This window comes from Macaca mulatta, chromosome 6 (genome assembly GCF_049350105.2).
Source record: "Macaca mulatta isolate MMU2019108-1 chromosome 6, T2T-MMU8v2.0, whole genome shotgun sequence".
Taxonomy (NCBI): Eukaryota; Metazoa; Chordata; class Mammalia; order Primates; family Cercopithecidae; genus Macaca; species Macaca mulatta.
In genome coordinates, this window is record NC_133411.1 from 85677006 (window position 1) to 85697756 (window position 20751).

The 20751-nt window shown below is 40.1% G+C and overlaps 1 protein-coding gene across 2 annotated transcripts in view; it reads left to right on the top strand.

Moving 5' to 3' along the window:
- Positions 1-8859, top strand: part of JMY (junction mediating and regulatory protein, p53 cofactor) — an 88402-nt gene extending 79543 nt beyond the window's left edge. Inside the window, exon 11 of one of the 2 annotated variants that reach the window (XM_015140327.3) lies at positions 3299-8859. The gene's annotated coding sequence lies outside the window, so the exon portion shown is untranslated. The remainder of the gene's footprint in view (positions 1-3298) is intronic. The other variant, XM_015140328.3, reaches the window with a different exon arrangement.
- Positions 8860-20751: the final 11892 nt, after the last annotated feature.

Below are 20751 nucleotides of genomic sequence, written 5' to 3' on the forward strand. Positions count from 1 at the left end.
ATATAGTTACATGTAACACTCACTTTGTATGACTTACTGTTTTTGGATCCCAAAGTAACTTCAAGTTATTTTTGCTTGTACGTATGTCCACTATGCTTTATAAAGGGATGGATGGATGGATGGATGGATGGATGGATGGATGGATGGATAGACAGACAGACAGACAGACACACACACACACACATAGTGTGTGAATGTCTAGACTCTCAGGTGTGTCTAACTGGGGATCTTTTCCATAGTGGATATTTGTAGGTTGTCTCCCACTTTACAGTTCTTGCTACCATGTGTTGTCTTCTTCTGCTGTAGCTTCTCAGGAAGCTGCTTAAGCTTGTGCCTAAAACTGCCATCTTTGCACTAATTCCACAGCTGGACCTTCACATAAATGTGTGTTTAGCTGTTTCATTACAGATGGTCCACAGTGGCCCATTCACAGCACACCAGCAGCTGCTCAAGTCAGCCTATCCTTGTCTGTCTCCTCCCATCCCACCATATCCTGCCTAACCCTAGACATTGCATCAGCATTTTGTATACTCAAGTGACTGGGATGTTACTCATAGCTTCTGGCTACTAATTTAGCCTTAGTATCAGATGTTAAGAACATGGTGCATGGTGTATACCACTTTGAAAATTGCTTAAAACTTTTTTCGGGTATGTGGGAGACTGTTGATGGTTGGAATATGTGGTACAATGTTGAGAGAGAAACAGTGAAACACTTGGAAAATATATGAGCTTGGAAATCTGCAAAGTCACCCTTTACTAAATGTGTGCTTCCCCAGAAGCAAACCATAGACTAGTATGAACTGATTAGGCAGTGATGAAGTAGCTACGTATCACTACTTTGTGATCGTGGAGACTGAAAGGCTGTGAACTTTTTATCTATAAATGGCTAAAAAGGCTTTTCCGCAATTTGTATTTCCCATTAATTTGTTAGATTTCTTTTTTTTTTTTTCTTTTTTTCTTTCTTCGAGACGGAATTTTACTCTTGTTGCCCAAGCTGGAGTGCAATGGTGTGATCTCGACTCACTGCAATCTCCACCTCACGATTCAAGCAATTCTCCTGCCTCAGCCTCCTGAGTAGCTGGGATTATAGGCGCGTGTTACCACTCCCAGATAATTTTTATATTTTTGTAGAGACGGGGTTTCACCATGTTGGCCAGGCTGGTCTCAAACTCCTGATCTCAGGTGATCTGCCTGCTTCTGCCTCCCTAAGTGCTGGGATTAACAGGCTTCTGTGCCTGGTCAGATTTCTTGATTGTAATTTTGTCATTAATGTACTTATATACTTTTGTTTTAAGAGGTAATTTCTTGAATATTCATAAAGTAGGTGATGAAGGTCCCTTGTTTTGCCCTGTTCATTCCCCTCTGAAACTCTTCTCTTTCCAGAGATAGCCATAGTCGTGTTCAAGGAAATTTCTTAAAATGTGTGTAATTACATAGAGATTTAAAATAAGTTTCAGGCTGGGTGTGAACTTTTAAGTTGCAGGCCTGTAATTCTGCAGCACTTTGGGAGGCTGGGGGTGGGTGGATGACTTGAGCCCAGGAGTTCAAGACTAGCCTGGCAACATGACAAAACACATCTCCCACCAAAAATACAAAAAGTAGCTGGGCATGGTGGCTCACACCTGTAGTCCCAGCTACTTGGGAGGATGAGGCAGGAGGAAACCTGACTCAATAAATAAGTAAGCTTCTAGTTTGTTTCCTGTGAGGGTCTTCTTTTTTTTTTTTCCGAGATGGAGTCTCACTGTGTCAGCCAGGTTGGAGTGCAGTGGCGCCATATCGGCTCACTGCAATCTCCATCTCCCAGGTTCAAGCTGGGATTACAGGCGCACCACCATGCCCAGCTAATTTTTTTGAAGTTTTAGTAGAGACGGGTTTCACCATGTTGCCAGACTGGTTTCGAACTCCTGACCTCAACTGATCCACCCTCCTCAACTTCCCAAAGTGCTGGGATTACAGGCGTGAGCCACTGTGCTGGGCCCCCCTGTAGGAGTCTTCTAAAGTAACTATAGCAGTGCAGTTCAAAAGAAATATAGTTTGAGACATGTAATTTAATTTTTTTTTTTTTTTTTTTTTTTGAGACGGAGTCTCGCTCTGTCGCCCAGGCTGGAGTGTAGTGGCCGGATCTCAGCTCACTGCAAGCTCCACTTCCCGGGTTTACGCCATTCTCCTGCCTCAGCCTCCCGAGTAGCTGGGACTATAGGTGCCCGCCACCACGCCTGGCTAGTTTTTTGAATTTTTTTAGTAGAGATGGGGTTTCACCGTGTTAGCCAGGATGGTCTCGATCTCCTGACCTCATGATCCGCCCGTCTCAGCCTCCCAAAGTGCTGGATTACAGGCTTGAGCCACCGCGCCCAGCCGAGACATGTAATTTTAAAATGTCCACTAGTCACATCAAAAATGAAAAGGAACATGTGAAACTGATGTTTGTAATATTTTATTTGACACAATGTAGCCAAAGTAATATCCTTCAACACACAATCAACATTAAAAACCTAGGACATGGCTTTCTATTTCTTTTTTTTCCATATTAAGTCTTCAAAATTCAGTGTATTTTTTGTATATACTAGTAGCACATCTCAATTTGAATGCTAAGTATTTGATTCTTAACGAGAAATGTCCTACCAAAACAGTAAAATTGTATTTAATGGAAAAATAGTATTTACTGTTTTAGATTTTTAAATCAAACTGGATTTAAATCAAACTAAATCAGTCACACTAGACACATATCAAGTGCTCATTAGCCATATGTAGCTACAGTATTAGAAAAGCAGAGCTGTATTAAGTTGGTACTTTATTCATGTTCCTGTCAGCTTTTATCTGATGAGTATGTCTTTTATATAAATGCTCCTGTATTGTGAGTAAGCCCCATAGATCTTAAGCACAACACTTTTCAATAAAATGCCCAGATGAAGTATCCATTTAAAGACTGATATTAATCCTGTCCTCTAATGTCAGTCTAACAAAAACAGTTTCTACTGCATTTTGAAGACACCATTTAATTATTCTTACTCTACTAGCAGTTTATGAGGCAAATAGTTTAGACTGAATTTACCTTTTTAGTATATAGTTTTGATACAGTGTTAGAGTAAAAAGAATAAAAATGAAAATCTAAGAGTCTTTTAAACGTGATCAAAATCTGTATTTAGATTATTTTGTTTTCATTTTTGCTGCTTTAAGAATACAGTCATGGCCTTTTGTAAAAAATGTCTTTTGTACACTTTTTGAGGGAACGTAAATACACTGTATCTTTAAAGGGTCATCTTTTTTTAATGGTCTGTATTATTTTGTTTGTAAACAGGTGACATAACAGAAGAAAAATATCATTCAAGATTGGTTCTGATTCTTTTGGAAAATAACAGTTTAAGCACTTGGTTCCTCAGTTGGATAACATTAGATCCAAAGTGCATTGGTTCAGTGGTGTGAAGAAAGGAAGCACAATTGGCAGGTTATCACTTTCCAGTCATTCCAATAGATGATGGTTAACATGAATTTTACATGTGCAATGTTCCTGACTGCAATGAAGAAAAGGCCGTCTGGAGATTTCTGTTTTTTAAGCACATTCTCCTTCCATCCACCTATTTTACATCCATGTAATGGCCAGTTAAGCTAGGGCTTGCTGGAAGAACACACTGGGTTGACCGAGATCTACCGTGAGCTGTATTGGGACTGCTTTGAGAACCATCTTTCAGTGCACTGAAAAGTCATCTGAAAAAATAGCTTCTTCCATATCAGCTTATGTTAAATACTGTGACACTCTGAAAAAGTTTATCATGATAGCTGTAAGTCAGGAATTAAAATCAGATGGAAATACACCTGAAATATCCACATTACTCATTTCCAAAGGATTTTTCATAAAGATGTTCAGCAACATCTGAAAAGCTGCATGGAGATACATCTATTAATATGTTCACAACATGATACATTTAATATGGCATATTTTTAGGAGTCTTATACTTTGTAAGGTTTTGAAGTTTCCATGCTTTTAAATCACTCTTCATATTTCTGAATTTATAATAGTTTGAATTTTATGTGCATCCTTGCTTATGCGAGGCAATACTTTGATAATATTTCAAATTATTTTTATTTTGTGTGAACTATTGCTTGATTGCTATGACTGACATGACTTTCCTATTGAGAATCAAAAATCAAGGTTCAGTAATAGGGATACAGATCTTAACTCTTTCTACAAACCACCATTTTAAGTTTTTATTTTTATGCTGCACAGTGAAAAGCATGTGCTCTACAAAGATAGAAAGTAGACAAGCAGACAAGTCTCCATGGCTGGCATTTCACCATCTTCACATGCGCCGAATGGAATTTTGGGAGAATGCCTTTGTTATTGTCACTAAAATTTTACATTTATACACAGCTTTAGGTGCTGATTTTGGCTGCGATGGAGTCCTGAAGGACACATTGATATGTTCCGGAGTGTCAGCAGGATGGTCGTGGGCTTGAATACATGTAGATCGTTGGACTCAGTGTGCAGTACCCTGTACATACAATTGTGTATAAGCAGATCTTGGCCTTTCTGTGGAGGGAGTTAAGAAATAAAATACCAAAAAGAACTTTATTTCTTTTAAGACAATTCTCTGGCCTAAACCCAGAAGGCAGTACTGGAGCAAAAGCCCAGATTGTATATGAATTGGTATTCCTGGAGAAAAAAATGCTCACACCTTTGTTATTTTAAAGTGTTTTCTTGAAAATAATTAGGGAGAAAATTTTCTGGCAACAGGTTATGTAAGACAAAATTTTTTATTATTTCAAAACAAAACAGGCACATGCCACCATGACCCAGCTAATTTTTGTATTTTTTGTAGAGACAGGGTTTTGCCATGTTTCCCACGCTGGTCTTGAACTCCTGAAATCAAGCAAGCTGCCGGCCTCGGCCTCCTAAAGTGTTAGGATTACAGGCGTGAGCCTCTGTGCCCAGCCTGACAAAATCTTTTGTTTAAATGTTAGTAATACATTTATTGATGAGACTAGGAGCTTCTCTGCAGCATCTTCGTAATACATTGGTTTTAGTTCCCACACTATTCCCACATCTTGTCTGGAAAGATTAGAAATACAGATGTAATATGGAAACTTCAACAGCATGGGAGTGGTGATAGTGTCCTATTTGCCCTTGGTAAAATATTAAAGCATATTTCTTAACCCAAAGAGTGATTGGTTATATTAATATATTTGAAAAAGTTAAAGCAAATTTGCAAACCTTTACAAAATCATGTATCAATTTTATGCTATCCAATTTTTACGTACCCATGTGTCAACATTTCATATATCCAGTTCTCTGGGTGCTTGTTCATTACTTTTTTCCATTTATTCAAATTCAGAAAAATACAGACACATGTAGTGTTAATTTAACCAAAAACCTTGGAACATTCATATCTTGAGAGGGAATTTGCTACCCTTTTAGTTTTGGGATTCTATTATAAAATAGGCTCATTTATACATGTGTCCTGTGGTCTGTCTTCCAGGGTGTGCTGTAATAGTAAGTCTCTGGCAAAGACTGGAGGGTGGAGGGTGTACAGAACTCCACTCAGCCTCATGGATAACATCTACAACTCTCTCAACCCATCCTGTTACAGTGCTCCATGAGAGTCACCTCACACTTGGAAGAGAAGGAGGTTAAAGCAGAGTATTGTTGGCAGCCAGGTATGCCCATTCTATTGTAAATAACTTTCCAACACACCCATTTCCTTGCCTTAAGGTGCAGATTCCTGCTTCTACACAATTCCAAATTATTGTAGGTCAGAAACCTTTGGAGTTACTCACAAATGATAATAAAATTTCAAATAACTAGGGTCTACTTGTCCATCAAGATGACGTTACCAGTGGAACCCACCTGTTAAAGTAGCTTCAGAACCTAACAAAAATTATGTAAACCTGGTTAAATGCCCTTTTTCCTTGCCTCTAATAAAATGAGGATCTTCGGCCTTAATACTACATATGTGTATATTTAGTTATGATGGTACTTTAGATGCTCACATTTCCAGTTCCAAACTCGTCCATACTTTTTATGTGCTTCAAAATATTTGACACATTTCTGTTAATATATGATTTCTGTATCCACAAACAGCTGTTTGCTTATGCTGAATCAATTTAGAAGTTAATTTGCCAATCTGGTCTCAACTGCAATGCATTTAAAATAGGGAAAACAAGTAAATGAGTTTGGGATGTTTTGAGATTGTTACTGCCCACTTGACTGTCAATTTCAAATGGCTCCTAATGCACCCAAAATTATAACCAATGTCGCATGTGTAGGAAAGGTATTCTTAATGATTGCAAATCCTTGTGTAGATTACAGCAGTGTGAGGAATGCCTGGCTAAAAAGGATCTTTTAAAAGATGAATAATGGTTTTGCTTGTATTGTATAGGCTTATTGAGTTTGTGAGCAGCATAAAAACAATCATTCCTTAATTCTTCATTGTGGAACTGAAATATTTCTGTAATGCATTTTTTAAAAGGAGACTCCTAGACACAGCTGTAATAGTGGGAATAGAAATATAGAGCTTTTCTCATAACACGAAACCAGAACATAATTTTCGGCACTTTTACTTTATGTAATGAGGAAAAACAATTGTTTCTACAAAGTTGAACTATGTAGTAATATTTGGTAACACATGGCATGGCTACTTTGTCACAGAATGTGTGTCAAGTTGCAAAGCATACTTGGGCCATTGTAGACACTAAGAATTAAAATTCTTAAATCAGTGAAACAAAAACTAATGGGCAGCATTCTCTGTTTGGGATGCGATCAGTATACAATTAATACAGTTTAATTTTACACATTCCCTGAGACACCATTTTTAAGTGACAGTCACATGAGTGTGTTTGTATAAATTTAAGTCAATGCTTTTAGCCTAGGCAAAGCTTTTTGTTCACTAAATACAAGGTTTTTTGGGTTTTCTTTTTTCAGCTTTATTATTGAAGTATTACAAACTTAACATCAGATACCAATGTGTAAAAAGTTTATTGGGTCCTTAAGGCCTCTATCAGGGAGTTGAAATTTCATACACTTTACCAGGTTACTTGTAAAAAATGAACAGCTATAAGACATTTCAAAACTATTGCAGACACATTGTTAAAATGCAGCCATTTGATAATGAAAGCAGAAACCTGAAGTTTTACCTAATTATTGCACTAAATGTAAATGATAACAAAAAATTAAGTGTGCATTTTAAACAGATTCTATTTCCCACTTAACTGTTTAGCATAGAAAAAGAGCTATGCTTAGAGGAGTGACCAGCAAGATTTATTTCAGATGGAAGAGGGGTGAGAAAGTGGAAGCACCTTACTGTTAGAGCATGTTGCATCTATTAGTCCTACTGAACAATTGAGTAATTTCTGAACTTTGCTGCAAAGTGCTCTTTAGTTAAAGCACATTAAGAAGGGTCACTGCTTAATTACTTTGTAAAATGAAGCAATGGTATTTTTTATCCGATATAGTGTAATTTAAAAGTTTTCCTACAAAGTGAGTTTATATTGCTGCCTAAACCGTGTTATGTAAGCAAAGGGTTTGTAAAGGCGGGAGGGAGTCTGGATTCGGTGAGTGTGTGTTTGTGTGTGTGAATGTATGAAAAGTTTCCTCATTGGGTTATTCTCAAGATGTGTTTATTGTAAAGTTTTCTATGTTTTGCCCACAGTAAATGTACAACTTGGCAATTGTAGGATTTAATTGATTGAATTCCAAATTTATACTGTCTCTCCCCTTCTGCAGAGACATTATGCCACTGTAAGGGGCATGTACAGAAAATACCTCTGAGGTTGACTTGTTAAATAATTGATGAATGTTATTTCACACTGAATCTCAAAGCAGTCATTTGTTTTGCGGGTTAGGGGAAAGTTTTGTTTTTTGCTAGTGTTTTTTGTTGTTTTTAATTAGGTACACTAAGAGTGGCTAAATTTGAGGGAGTTGGTGGGTAGGAAAGACCTTGAAAAGTGATGTTTAGATGAAAACACACGGTATGGATGTTGGTTATAGAGTTCAGTTTTAACAAGGGAAATTTGGGGATTTTTTTTTTTACTTGCATGTTCTATGGGTAGCTATCAAAGGGTGTAACAAGTTATTCCAGCCTTTCCCAATTATATTGGTTTTAAGAAGTCTGCATAATCACTAGGTGGCATTTTTCCTTCATTTGTGAACCAAGATGGGTAAATGATGCAACCCATACAATGACTTCTGACTTTTTTAGCTTTGACAGAATCTCCATTGTCTCATTGAATTTCTCATTGTATTGTATGTCTTTCCAAGTATGAAACCATACTATGTAGTTAATGAAAAATGGAAGGCTGCACATTATTTTGCATGAATAATTAATTGTCCATTAGGGCTAAGGAGACTGCCATGATTTTTATCGGTTCTGGATAAATGAAAATTTTAATGGAAAACTGATTCAACATTTACTAGCTTTGTGCAATATAATAAAAGGTAGAAGCAAAACACTAGCACATTGTGCTTGGCTTGTAAGGATGGCTTTAATACCATTACATTAAATGGACAGTGTGCACAGTGTATTGTAAATGCCAACTCTTGCAAATTTACAATACTTAAGTATGTTCAATTAACATTCTAAAGTATTAAAAGTACAAAGGAAAAAACCAAGCATTTTTAGCAATACCATGAAATCTCCAGTAATTGTTTTGACCATTGCCTTTTGCTCTTTAGCGCAACTTTTCTGCATTGTAATTGTATTGCTTTGTATTTCATGTTTTTTACACTCATGACTTCAGAGTTAAGTACTTGTACACCAAGTATTGCAATCACCTTTCTCTTGTACATGCAATGTAACAACCTACAGTTTTGGTGCTTTTAACAATATTCCTCTTTTTCTTTAATAAAGGATATTTATTTGAATTAAACCTGATTTTGTTTGTTTAAAATTTCAGTGGTACATATTTTCACTTCATTTGAAATAGAAGGACCATAGCAAGTTGTATATCTGTTATGACAAGTTATAACATGGAGAACAGGATCCAGAGACTATCCATGCCTGTATTTCTGCCGCTTCCTGAGTGCTGTTTGTTATGACGTTATTTGATGGCAACCTTCTTTGTGCTATTGATGAACTTTCTCATTGTTTGTAAATATTCAAAAAGTTTGGAAGTGCTAACTTCCAAATTGGAAAATTTTTAAATGGGGGTGGGGAGAGGCAGGGATTAGGCTTTACACTGAAACATGGAAGTAGATTAACTAGAGCCCAGCAGATAGCCTTACCTGATGTTGACTTGATACACCCCCCATAACACACAAGAAGCACACATTCAAGTCATTTAAGTCAGGGTCCTCAATCCCTGGGCCGCGGACCTGTACCAGTCCATGGCCTGTTAGGACCCGGGCCACACAGCAGGAGGTGAGCAGCGGCTAGCGAGCATTACCACCTGAACTCCACCTCCCGTCACATCAGCAGGGGCATTAGAATCTCAGAGGAGCATGAACCCTGTTGTGAACTGTGCCCGTGAGGCATCCAGGTTGCGTCCTCCTTAGGAGACTAACACCTGATTATCTGAGGTAGAACAGTTTCATCCCAAAACCACTCCCCACCCCAGCCCTGTCCTGTTGACAAACTGTCTTCCACAAAACCAGTCCCTGGTGCCAAAAAGGTTGGGGGCCACTGCTTTAAGGGACTTAGTTCCCAAAGGAAGGGAATCTGGAAGGGCTCCAGTTCCCGTCTCTACCCTGGACAGTCCTAGCCAGTTTTTTCCCCTTAATGAAACTTGTGTTGCCAATTTAAAAATTACCATGACTGTCTAGTCCCTACATGACTAATTTGTTTTGTTTTGACATTAGCTAAGCCCCTTGAACAGCCTGTACCATGAACCAAGAAGGTATGTGCCTGGATGTAGTCATTTACAAAATGATGGGTTGGCCGGGCATTATGGCTCATGCCTGTAATCCCAACACTTCGGGAGCTGAGGCGGGCTGATCACCTGAGCTCAGGAGTTTGAGATCAGCCTGGCCAACATGGTGAAACCCCAACACTACTAATAACACAAAAATTAGCCAGGCCCTGGTGGTGCATGCCTGTGGTCCCAGCTATTCAAGGAGGCTGAGGTGGGAGGATTACTTGAGCCCTGGAGTCAGGTTGGAGTGAGCCAAGATTGCGCCATTGCACTCCAGCCTGGGTGGCAGAGCGAGACTGTCTCAAAAAAAGAAAAAACACGATGGGTTTAACAGGATGGGCTTTGAGACTTTCTTGCAGCTCCTGGATTAGGTAATAAGATATGAGAACTTTCTTCCAAGGAAGGGCCTTCTGATGTGTATTCCCTCTACAAATATAAATTTGAAATTAAGAGGTTTCTGATGACTAGACGGCCTGAAGAATGGGCACAATAGAGGAACTTTAGCCAAACTGATAGAATAACATCTACCTCTTGAATTAAACTTAGGTACAGGACTGCAGAATAATCTTTGTGGAACCACGATACAGTTGGCTTAGGAAAGGACTTTCTGCAAAATGTCTCAGGTTATTCACCTTTACTAAGACAGGTGAAAACCTATTTTGGAAATACAGGCCTCGCTGAAATTTCTTAGTTCTTTGTGACTCTGTCCATTATCCTGAGCTTGCTGAGTTCTATAAGCTGGGTAAAAACCTTGTGAATTCTTTGGCACAGGAAGCTATTTGGAGATGTTTAAAATCCTTTGGTGCCAAACATACCAATATGCAATTACATTCCCACTGTTAAACGGATTGATAACAAAGTTTAACCACATTTCATAGCCCTCTATCCCTCTGCCAAGTTACTACATGGATACATAAGAGACTACCCTTCCACAGAGACCTCAACACTTGCTCACCAGGAACTTTGTTCTTCACTGTTAACATTTTTAAATCTCTACCAATAAACTTGCCCATTCACAAGATCCTTTTGCTCACGAGTTGTGTGCTGTCATGATTCTCTGAACTTGGCTAATCGTCAACTGCTTAACCTGGCCCATTAATTCATCTATGTTGGCCATATGTATCTATCATCTAACCACATCTTCCTCTTACCTTTTTCCTGCCACCTCAATCTGCTATTGACTATCGCTGTGAATGATTCCATATACTCAGCCCACTGAGCACCTTTTCTGATTTCAAGCTCTTCCCTGTCACTACTTCCATGGCTAGTCCTTGCCCTGCATCCAGTAGCGTCCTAGACTTCCTGCCTCCACTCTGGCTAAGAGAAATGTGCCGATGCTACAGGGCTTTTTGTGGGTATACATTGGTCTCCTTTCCAACCTTTCCCCCCAGTATCTGCATTTCACTTGCTCATCCCATTCTTTCCACCTGCACATGTCTGCCTGAAATGCCTCTCTTCCCTATCTCAACAATGTCTCACTTCTACCCATTGAGTATTAATGTGGAAAGCACATGGGCAGTGTGTGTCTGACCCTCCCTGTCTGTGTTCTTAATCAGAACATTATAAGAATAAGAGCTAAGATGGGAAAGGAAGTATTACAACATCTTGTTTAATCTTCACAAAAATTCTATAAACATTACTAATCCTCATTTGAGGGAGGAGAAAAGCAGTTGGTGATGAAATTGTCCAAGGAAATAACTATGAAATGGCAGAGAGCTATGCCTCAAAGCCTCTCCATGACTTCCCATGGCATTGTCAACTTCACTCTTAACCTGTAAGGTCCAACTAGTGCTCAGCTTTCCAAGTTCAGATTGTTTTGAGAAGAGCTCTTGATTCTAGGCTAAAACCGGACTTGAGTTTTTTGAGATGGATTATAGAAACGCTTGGTCAATAAAAATGTTAAGGAAGGAGAAAACAAAAGGATAAAAGACATCAAGATGTGACTTCGAGTAAAATTTAAATTCAGTCACAGAAAAAAGGCAATTAAGTCCAAATCTTTTCAGAGGCAACTAGAAGTGTTTTGGGCTCAACCATTGGCCCCCATCCAGATTTGAGATCCTGTCCCCACAATGTAATTTCTGCAGGGAGAGTCAGAAACATATATCCCAGCCAGGTGTGGCTCACGCCTGTAATCCCAGCACTTTGGGAGGTCAAGGCGGGCAGATCACGAGGTCAGGAGTTTTGAGACCAGCCCGGCCAACATGGTGAAACCCCATCTCTACCAACAATACAAAAATTAGCCAGGTGTGGTGGCACAGGCCTGTAATCCCAGTTATTTGGGAGGCTGAGGCAGGAGAATTGCTGGGACCTGGGAGGTGGAGGTTGCAGTGAGCCAAGATTGCACCACTGTACTCCAGCCTGGGCGACAGAGCAAGACTCTATCTCAAAAAAAGAAGAAAAGAAAAGGGCAGAGGTGGGGAGGGATGGAGGGGAGGGGAAAGGAGGGGAGGGAGAAGGGAAGGGAGAAGAGAAGGGAACGGAAGGGAAGGGATATATCCCCATCAATGCCTCAGCAGTTATTTGTCTCACTTCCAGTGATACCTCTGAAAACTGTAGTATCTGAAATTTTCCCTTAGTCTTAGGAATTTCTATTTACATGCTTCTAGAGCTAGAACATTCCAGTGACCGCAGCCAGTTTGATCTCTTTCCATCCTCAGTAAATGTCTTGCCATATTCCTCTGGTGATCTGAAGCCCTTTATATTGAAATGGGAAATAATGCATTTACCAAGTCATTGCAAGTTTATGAGGAAAATATGGTTTTAAGGAAAAGCCTTAAGCAATTACACATACTGGCTAACTTCTGTCAGAAAGAACTGTTTAATACCAAGAACAACTGAAAAGTTATTCATCCCCAAGTGCATCAACAGATGTTTTGTGTAATAAGACTGGCGAGAGATTGGAAAACTCCACAAGAAACCTTATATTGTTTGTAAACGTTTTTCAATGGAAGGAAAGTATAGCAGGAATTAATCATATGGTTATTCTTAAAACTTTTTATAGGCCAGGTGCAGTGGCTTACACCTGTAATCCCAGCACTCTGGGAGGCTGAGGCGAGCCGATCACCTGAGGTCAGGAGTTCGAGACCAGCCTGGCCAACATGGCGAAACCCTGTCTCTACTAAAAAATGTAAGAATTAGCTGGGTGTGGTGGCACATGCCTGTAATCCCAGCTACTCAGGAGGCTGAGGCTGGAGAATCGCTTGAACCCGGGAGGCGGAGGTTGCAGTGAGCCAAGATCACACCACTGCACTCCAGCCTGGGCAACTGAGCGAGACTCCGTCTCAAAAAATAAAAAAAATAAAAAATAAGAAACCCTACTGTGAACTGTTTTGCAGATATTGTACAGTGTGTAAGCATATATTTAAGCCAGATGAATAAATGCCGTTAAGTAGATCACCTCTGAAGTCATGGGAGAGGAGTAAGGGGAGGGAGGGGAACTTATAATCCAGCCACCCTAGGCATATTATTTTGTGATATGCCTAGGACATGTGACGTTATCTATATATGTATTCAAAATTACATTATACAGATGCCATACAGTGGTTCTCTGAGATGAAGTAGTCCAGGTAGCAACAACATTCCATGTTTTAGACCAAAATGATCTTTTTCATGCTTAAAGACCCTAACTTCTGGGATCTTATTTGAGTAGATATTCAAGTTATTCTGGTGGCTCAAATATCCTTTTAGAGGAATTATTCAGTCTTCCCTACAGGCCACTTTGTGACCCACCTCTTTTCAGAAACAGGATGCCTTATTAGGGTAGACGCTAATCTAATATGACTGATGTCTTTATGAAAACGGAAATTTGGACACAAACATTTACAGAAGAAGGAAGAGACACAAGAAGAAGTGATCCATAAGCCAAGGAGAGAAGCCTGGAACAGATCCCTCCCTCACAGCCCTTGGAAGGAACCAATCCTGCTGACAACTTGATTTTGGACTTCTGACTTCCAGAACAGTGAGACAGGGATTCCTGTTGGTTAGCCAGCCAGTCTGTGCCCTGTGTTACAGCAGCCCTGGAAGCTAATGCATCATCATTGAGCCTTCCTCTGAGATACCAGCTCCTCACAGAGGACTTCCTGCTCTTCCTCAAGTATATCCCCCGTTATCCTCTATGTCGGCCCCTTGTGTGGCAGAGCCTGCTCACCAGATATCCCATCAACTGCCCCCTACATCTGCTAGCACCGTTGCTGATAGAAGAGACTTGTAACTAATTCTACCCAGTGAGATGAAAAAGCAGATAATGCGCATCACTTTCAGTCTGAAATAGGGAAGTCCATGATTGCACCAATCTTTCTCTTCTTTTGTGGCAAATGAAGAGGGCTCATGCACTACCAGGTAGTATAGCCTCCTCTGAGATTGCAGCAAAGGGTGCCCTCTGTCACTATTTTGTTTCACCATCGTATTAGAGGTACTAACATTGCAGTTAGGCAAGAAATATATAAAAGGCATAAGAATTGGAGGGAAAGACAGAGAAATGGACATTTTGGGGGCACATATAATGGTTACGTATGTAGAAAATCCAAGAGTATCAATAGATAAATTACTAGGACTAAGAGGTTTAGTAAGGTTGCTTAACAATTTTTTTTTTATTTTTAACTATAATAAAAGTAAACATCAACTGAGGCTGGGCACAGTGGCTCACACCTGTAATCCCAGCACTTTGGAAAGTCAAGGCAGACAGATCACTTGAGATCAAGAGTTTGAGACCAGCCTGGCCAACATGGTGAAACCCTGTCTCTACTAAAAATACAAAAATTAGCCAGGTGTGGTGGCAGTTGACTGTAATCCCAGCTACTTGGGAGGCTGAGGCAGGAGAGCTGCTTGAACCCAGGAGGTGGAGGTTGCAGTGAGCTGAGATCATGCCACTGCCCTTCAGCCTGGGCAACAGAGCAAGACTCTGTGTCAATAAATAAATAAATAAATAAATAATATATACACATCTATATATGAACTGAATTTCTATATATTAGTATCATTGTTTTGAAAAGTTAACAAATCAATGGAAAGAAGACAGACAATGCAGTGGAAACACGGGCATGAGACTTGAGTAGGCAATTCATAAAAGAAGAAATACAAATGACCAAATGTACATAAAAAAAAGTAACAAAAAATAATTAAAACCAAATTTAACCCTAAGACTGGTTAAAATTTTTTAAATTGACAATTTTAAGTATGGGCAAGTATTTGGAAAACAATGTTCATATACTACTGATGGTCATGTACAGTGGAACAACTATTTGGAAAGCTGGTAGGCATTATCTACAAAAGTTCAATATACGCTCACTCTGTAGCCCAACACATCCTTATGCAGCTGAAATACATGGATGTCTGAACTGGGAGACATAGGCAAGAATGTTTATAACAGCATGATTCTTAATAGCCAACACCTGAAAATAACCCAAATGTCCATCAACAGGTGAATGGGCAAATTGAGGTATATTCCTAAAATGTAATCTAGTCATGCAATGGAGTAAGATAGAGCAAGACGAATACAGCTACATGCAACAATTTGGATGAATCTCACTGATAAAAAGTTGAGCAAAAGGAGCTGAAGAGAATATATAAAATATGATTCTAGTCATGTAAAGTTTCAAAATAGGCAAAACTAAATTGTAGTGTTTTAGGGGTATTATTCAGGCAATAAAACTATAAAGAAAAGCAAGGGGGTGATGACCATAAAAAAATCAGAATAGTGGTCTCCTTTGCAGGAGAAGAGAGCTTTATGACTGAGACGCACCAAGGACTGCTGTGGGGCTGTCACGTTTCTACGTCTGGGCCAGGGTGGTGGTGAGGTGTTTTGTTTTGTTTTGAGACGGAGTCTCGCACTGTCGCCCGGGCTGGAGTGCGGTGGCGTGATCTTGGCTCACCGCAACCTCCACCTCCCAGGTTCAAGCAGTTCTCCTGCTTCAGCCTCCCAAGTAGCTGGGATTACAGGCACCTGCCACCATGCCCAGCTAATTTTTTGTATTTTTAGTAGAGTCGGGGTTTCTCTATGTTGGCCAGGCTGGTCTCGAACACCTGACCTCGTGATCCACCCACCTCGGCCTCCAAAGAGCTAGGATTACAGGCGTGAACCACTGTGCCCGGCCGGTTGTAAGGTTTAATTTACAATAATCCAGTAACCTGTACATTGATGTTTACACATTTTTCTAAAGTATGACATTTCACAATATAAAAAGTTTTTTAAAACCTCTAACACCGGGCTTTTTATTAAAATTCTAGAAATTACTTCTAGAATTCAGTTGCCAAAAAGTTTTTTCTCCACAAAATAATTAGTGTTCTTACTCTACAAAACAATGAGAACCATATAATCTAACATGCTTCACTTTTTTTTTATTAGCTGGCAAGAATTACGAGCTAAATTTAGTGCTCCAATGAAAAAGCCAACTCCTCTCAGACTTCTGGGTTACACAGTTCTCTGCTCCCTTTAACTGGCTTTGTGTGTGTGTGTGTTTTGTAAACTCTCCTGCTCTAGGTATTAACATTTTAAATGTTCTCCTTTAAGAAGTGGGTGTGCATTTTTTAAAGTTAATTTGAAAAAAGCTGCTTCAAAATAGCACAGTGGTTAAGAGCAAGGGTTCTGGTGCTGCCTACCAGCTGTGTGAGGCTGGGCAAGTCACTTCTCTGCTTCTCATTCATCTGTAAATTGAAGGCAGTAATGAGATCTGCCTCATGGTTGCTGTACGGGTTAAGTGAGTATATTTAAAGTGCATAGAAGAGTGCCTGGCACATTATATAAGTGTCGGCTATTATTGTTCTCCTGAAGATATGATGCCAAAATTATTCACAAAGGACTACAAAGATCTGAGTAATTTAGAAGCAAAAACCTCTGAGGCTAAAATAGATGCTCCTGGACAGATCTGAAAAAGCATCAGTAATCATCTACATGTCCTTATATCAGAGAAATGGGAATTGCTTCATTCACATGTCACAAAATGAATGTTATTCAATAGGGAGCACTTTAAGTCAACAATAAAAACAGAGAAATATCCCTACCTTCATGTCTGCTCTTTGTAGAACTGGGTGCAATTGAAGAATGTGGAATTTCTATTTTCTGACTGACTTTCTGTGGAACTGGATCCTAAACAATCACCAATGGTTCTCACCTGTGATCCCAGCACTTCCAGAGGCCGAGGTAGATCACCTGAGTCCAGGAGTTCAAGACCAGCCTGGGCAACATGGCGAGACCCCATCTCTATTAAAAAAAAAAAAAAAAAAAGGAATCAAACTATTCTAAAAATATAATGAACACAAAAGAACTCGGAGTTAAATACGGTGAATTGAAACATGATTTTCTTGATTCTCCTAAGGCCCTAACATGGCAGCAGAGAGACAAAGAACAAAGGCGAGAAAGTGACGGATGAGAAATGCCAACAAATGCTTGAAAGATGCACGAAGGGGAAATGACTGAGCCGACTGGAGGCGGCTGACCTGAGGGTCTGCAGTGCAGCCCTGCAGCCCAGCACTCAGAGGCACTGTGTTCTTTGGAAGGTGGAGTCGAGGGAAAAAGTTGAAAAAAGGGACTGGTGAAAGTTTGAAGCAAGAGCAGTTAGCCCCTTCCCCTCTTCCATGCCCTCCCTTCCCACTGCAAGATACTAGAGTTCATTTTCTGGACCAAATGAGCCAGAGAAGATCTGGACTCAATCAGCAGGAACAAGAGGAGGTTGAAAGTAACATGGAACACTGGAGGACTCCGTTATTAATAAAGTCGGCTGCCAGAGCCGTGAGACTCCTGGCTGCCTTCTCCTGCCTGGTTCTCGGAGGGCAGTCAGCCAAGCACACACCACCCAGTGGGTCTGGAAGCCCCTCCCTGGAAAAACTAAATGGCCCCAGAAGAGACCTCCGTATGTTGTTTGTGTTGGGGGTGAGGGAAAGGTTTGCCATATGACACAGCTGGCATCCCACCCAATCTCCCTGAAGATGTTAATCCCCAAAGCCACCAGTCAGCCAGTGTCCTCACCCCAGAGCTCCAGTATCTCACTGTAGAACAGACACAGACCACTTAGAGTCACAGCAGCATTTTCAGAAAGTGTCCATACCATGGACACAAACAGACTGAAGAAAGCAATTCTGAGAAAACAAAGACATTCAGAAACTAGGGAAAAAAAAGTTTAATTAAAATTACTTTTTAATCAGAAAAAAATAAGGTGAGATACTGTATCTATGAAACAAGAATGTGTTGCAATAAAAAGGAATATTCTGAGAACAAGGAACCACACTTAGAAACTAAAACTATGAGAGCTAAAATTACAAATTCAACACAAAGTTTAAAAGTAGAGCAAGAAACTCCTAAAGTGGAATAAGCAACCAAAGAACTGAACAATAGAAAAGACCACCAGAGGATGAGTTCCCAAACCCACATCCGATTACTGCCCCAGGGAGAGGAAAATAGAGGGGAGAAAATTATTAAAGAAATGATTTGAGAAACTCACAGTTCTGCTTGCAGCAGTTGGAGTTGGGCTTCCTTTCACAGGCAGCAGAAGATTCCCTGATGGTCATGAGGAGCATTCCAGGAAGATGAGGACTCAGGAGTGCTCCTGGAGTGGGCAACTTGGAGGTCACTGGGTAACTTGGTGAGAGCAATTTTGGCAGAGTAGTGGGGCTGAATCCAGGGGGAAGTCTAGTGAGCGAATGGAAAGGAAGCAGAGACAATGTGTGAGCACACACAAGTTTTACAGCGAGAAAGAAAATCAACTGACAGCTACGAGAAGGATTTTTTTTTTTTTTTTTGATGGAGTCTTGCTCTGTCGCCCAGGCTGGAGTACAGTGGTGCGATCTTGGCTCACTGCAAGGTCCGCCTCCCGGGTTCACACCATTCTCCTGCCTCAGCCTCCCGAGTAGCTGGGACTACAGGTGCCCACCACCACACCCAGCTAATTTTTTGTATTTTTAGTAGAGATGGAGTTTCACTGTGTTAGCCAGGATGGTCTCAATCTCCTGACCTCATGATCCACCTGCCTCTGCCTCCCAAAGTGCTGGGATTACAGCTGTGAGTCACTGCACCTGGCCATAGGATTTTTTTTTTTTTTTTTAATTTATTCTTGAGACGGAGTTTTGCTCTTGTTGCCCAGGCTGGAGTTCAATGGTGTAATCTTGGCTCACCGCAACCTCTGCCTCCCGGGTTCAAGTGATTCAAGGAGGATTTTTTTCTTTTTTTTTTTATTATACTTTAAGTTCTAGGGTACATGTACACAACATGCAGGTTTGTTACGTATGTATACATGTGCCATGTTGGTTTGCTGCACCCATTAATTCATCATTTACATTACGTATTTCTCCTAATGCTATCCCTCCCCCTGCCCCCAACCCATGACAGGCCCCTGTGTGTGATGTTCCCCGCCCTGTGTCCAAGTGTTCTCATTGTTCAATTCCCACCTATGAGTGAGAACATGTGGTGTTTGGTTTTCTGTCCTTGTGATAGTTTGCTCAGAATGATAGTTTCCAGTTTCATCCGTGTCCCTGCAAAGGACATGAACTCATCCTTTTTTATGGCTGCATAGTATTCCATGGTGTATATGTATCACATTTTCTTAATCCAGTCTATCATTGACGGACATTTGGGTTAGTTCCAAGTTTTTGCTATTGTAAATAGTGACACAATAAACATATGTGCATGTGTCTTTATAGTAGCATGATTTATAATCCTTTGGGTATATACCCAGTAACGGGATGGCTGGGTCAAATGGTATTTCTAGTTCTAGATCCTTGAGGAATTGCCACACTGTCTTCCACAATGGTTGAACTAATTTACACTCCCACCAACAGTGTGAAAGCATTCCTATTTCTCCACATCCTCTCCAGCATCTGTTGTTTCCTAACTTTTTAATGATCGCCATTCTAACTGGTGTGAGATGGTATCTCACTGTGCTTTTGATTTGCATTTCTCTGATGACTAGTGATGATGAGTATTTTTTAATGCGTTTGTTGGCTGCATAAATGTCTTCTTTTGAGAAGTGTCTGTTCATATCCTTTGCCCACTTTTTGATGGGGTTGATTTTTTTTTGTAAATTTGTTTAAGTTCTTTGTAGATTCTGGATATTAGCCCTTTGTCAGATGGGTAGACTGCAAAAATTTTCTCCCATTCTGTAGATTGCCTGTTCACTCTGATGGTAGTTTTTTTTTTTTTTCTGTGCAGAAACTCTTTGGTTTAATTAGATCCCATTTGTCTATTTTGGCTTTTGTTGCCATTGCTTTTGGTGTTTTAGTCATGAAGTCCTTGCCCATGCCTATGTCCTGAATGGTATTGCCTGTGTTTTCTTCTAGAGTTTTTATGGTTTTAGGTCTAACATTTAAGTATTTAATCTATCTTGAATTAAATTTTGTATAAAGTGTAAGGAAAGGATCCAGTTTCAGCTTTCCACATATGCCTAGCCAGTTTTCCCAGCACCATTTATGAAATAGGGAATCCTTTCCCCATTTCTTCTTTCTGTCAGGTTTTTCAAAGATCAGATGGTTGTAGATGTGTGGTGTTATTTCTGAGGCCTCTGTTCTGCTCCATTGGTCTATATATCTGTTTGGTACCAGTACCATGCTGTTTTGGTTACTGTAGCCTTGTAGTATAGTCAGGTAGCGTGATGTCTCCAGCTTTGTTCTTTTGGCTTACGATTGTCTTGGCAATGAGGGCTCTTTTTTGGTTCCATATGAACTTTGAAGTAGTGTTTTCCAATTCTGTGAAGAAAGTCATTGGTAGCTTGATGGGGATGGCACTGAATCTATAAATTACCTTGGGCAGTATGGCCATTTTCACGATATTGATTCTTCCTATCCATGAGCATGGAATGTTCTTTCATTTGTTTGTGTCCTCTTTTATTTTGTTGAGCAGTGGTTTGTAGTTCTCCTTGAAGAGGTCCGTCACATCCCGTGTAAGTTGGATTCCTAGGTATTTTATTCTCCTTGTAGCAGTTGTGA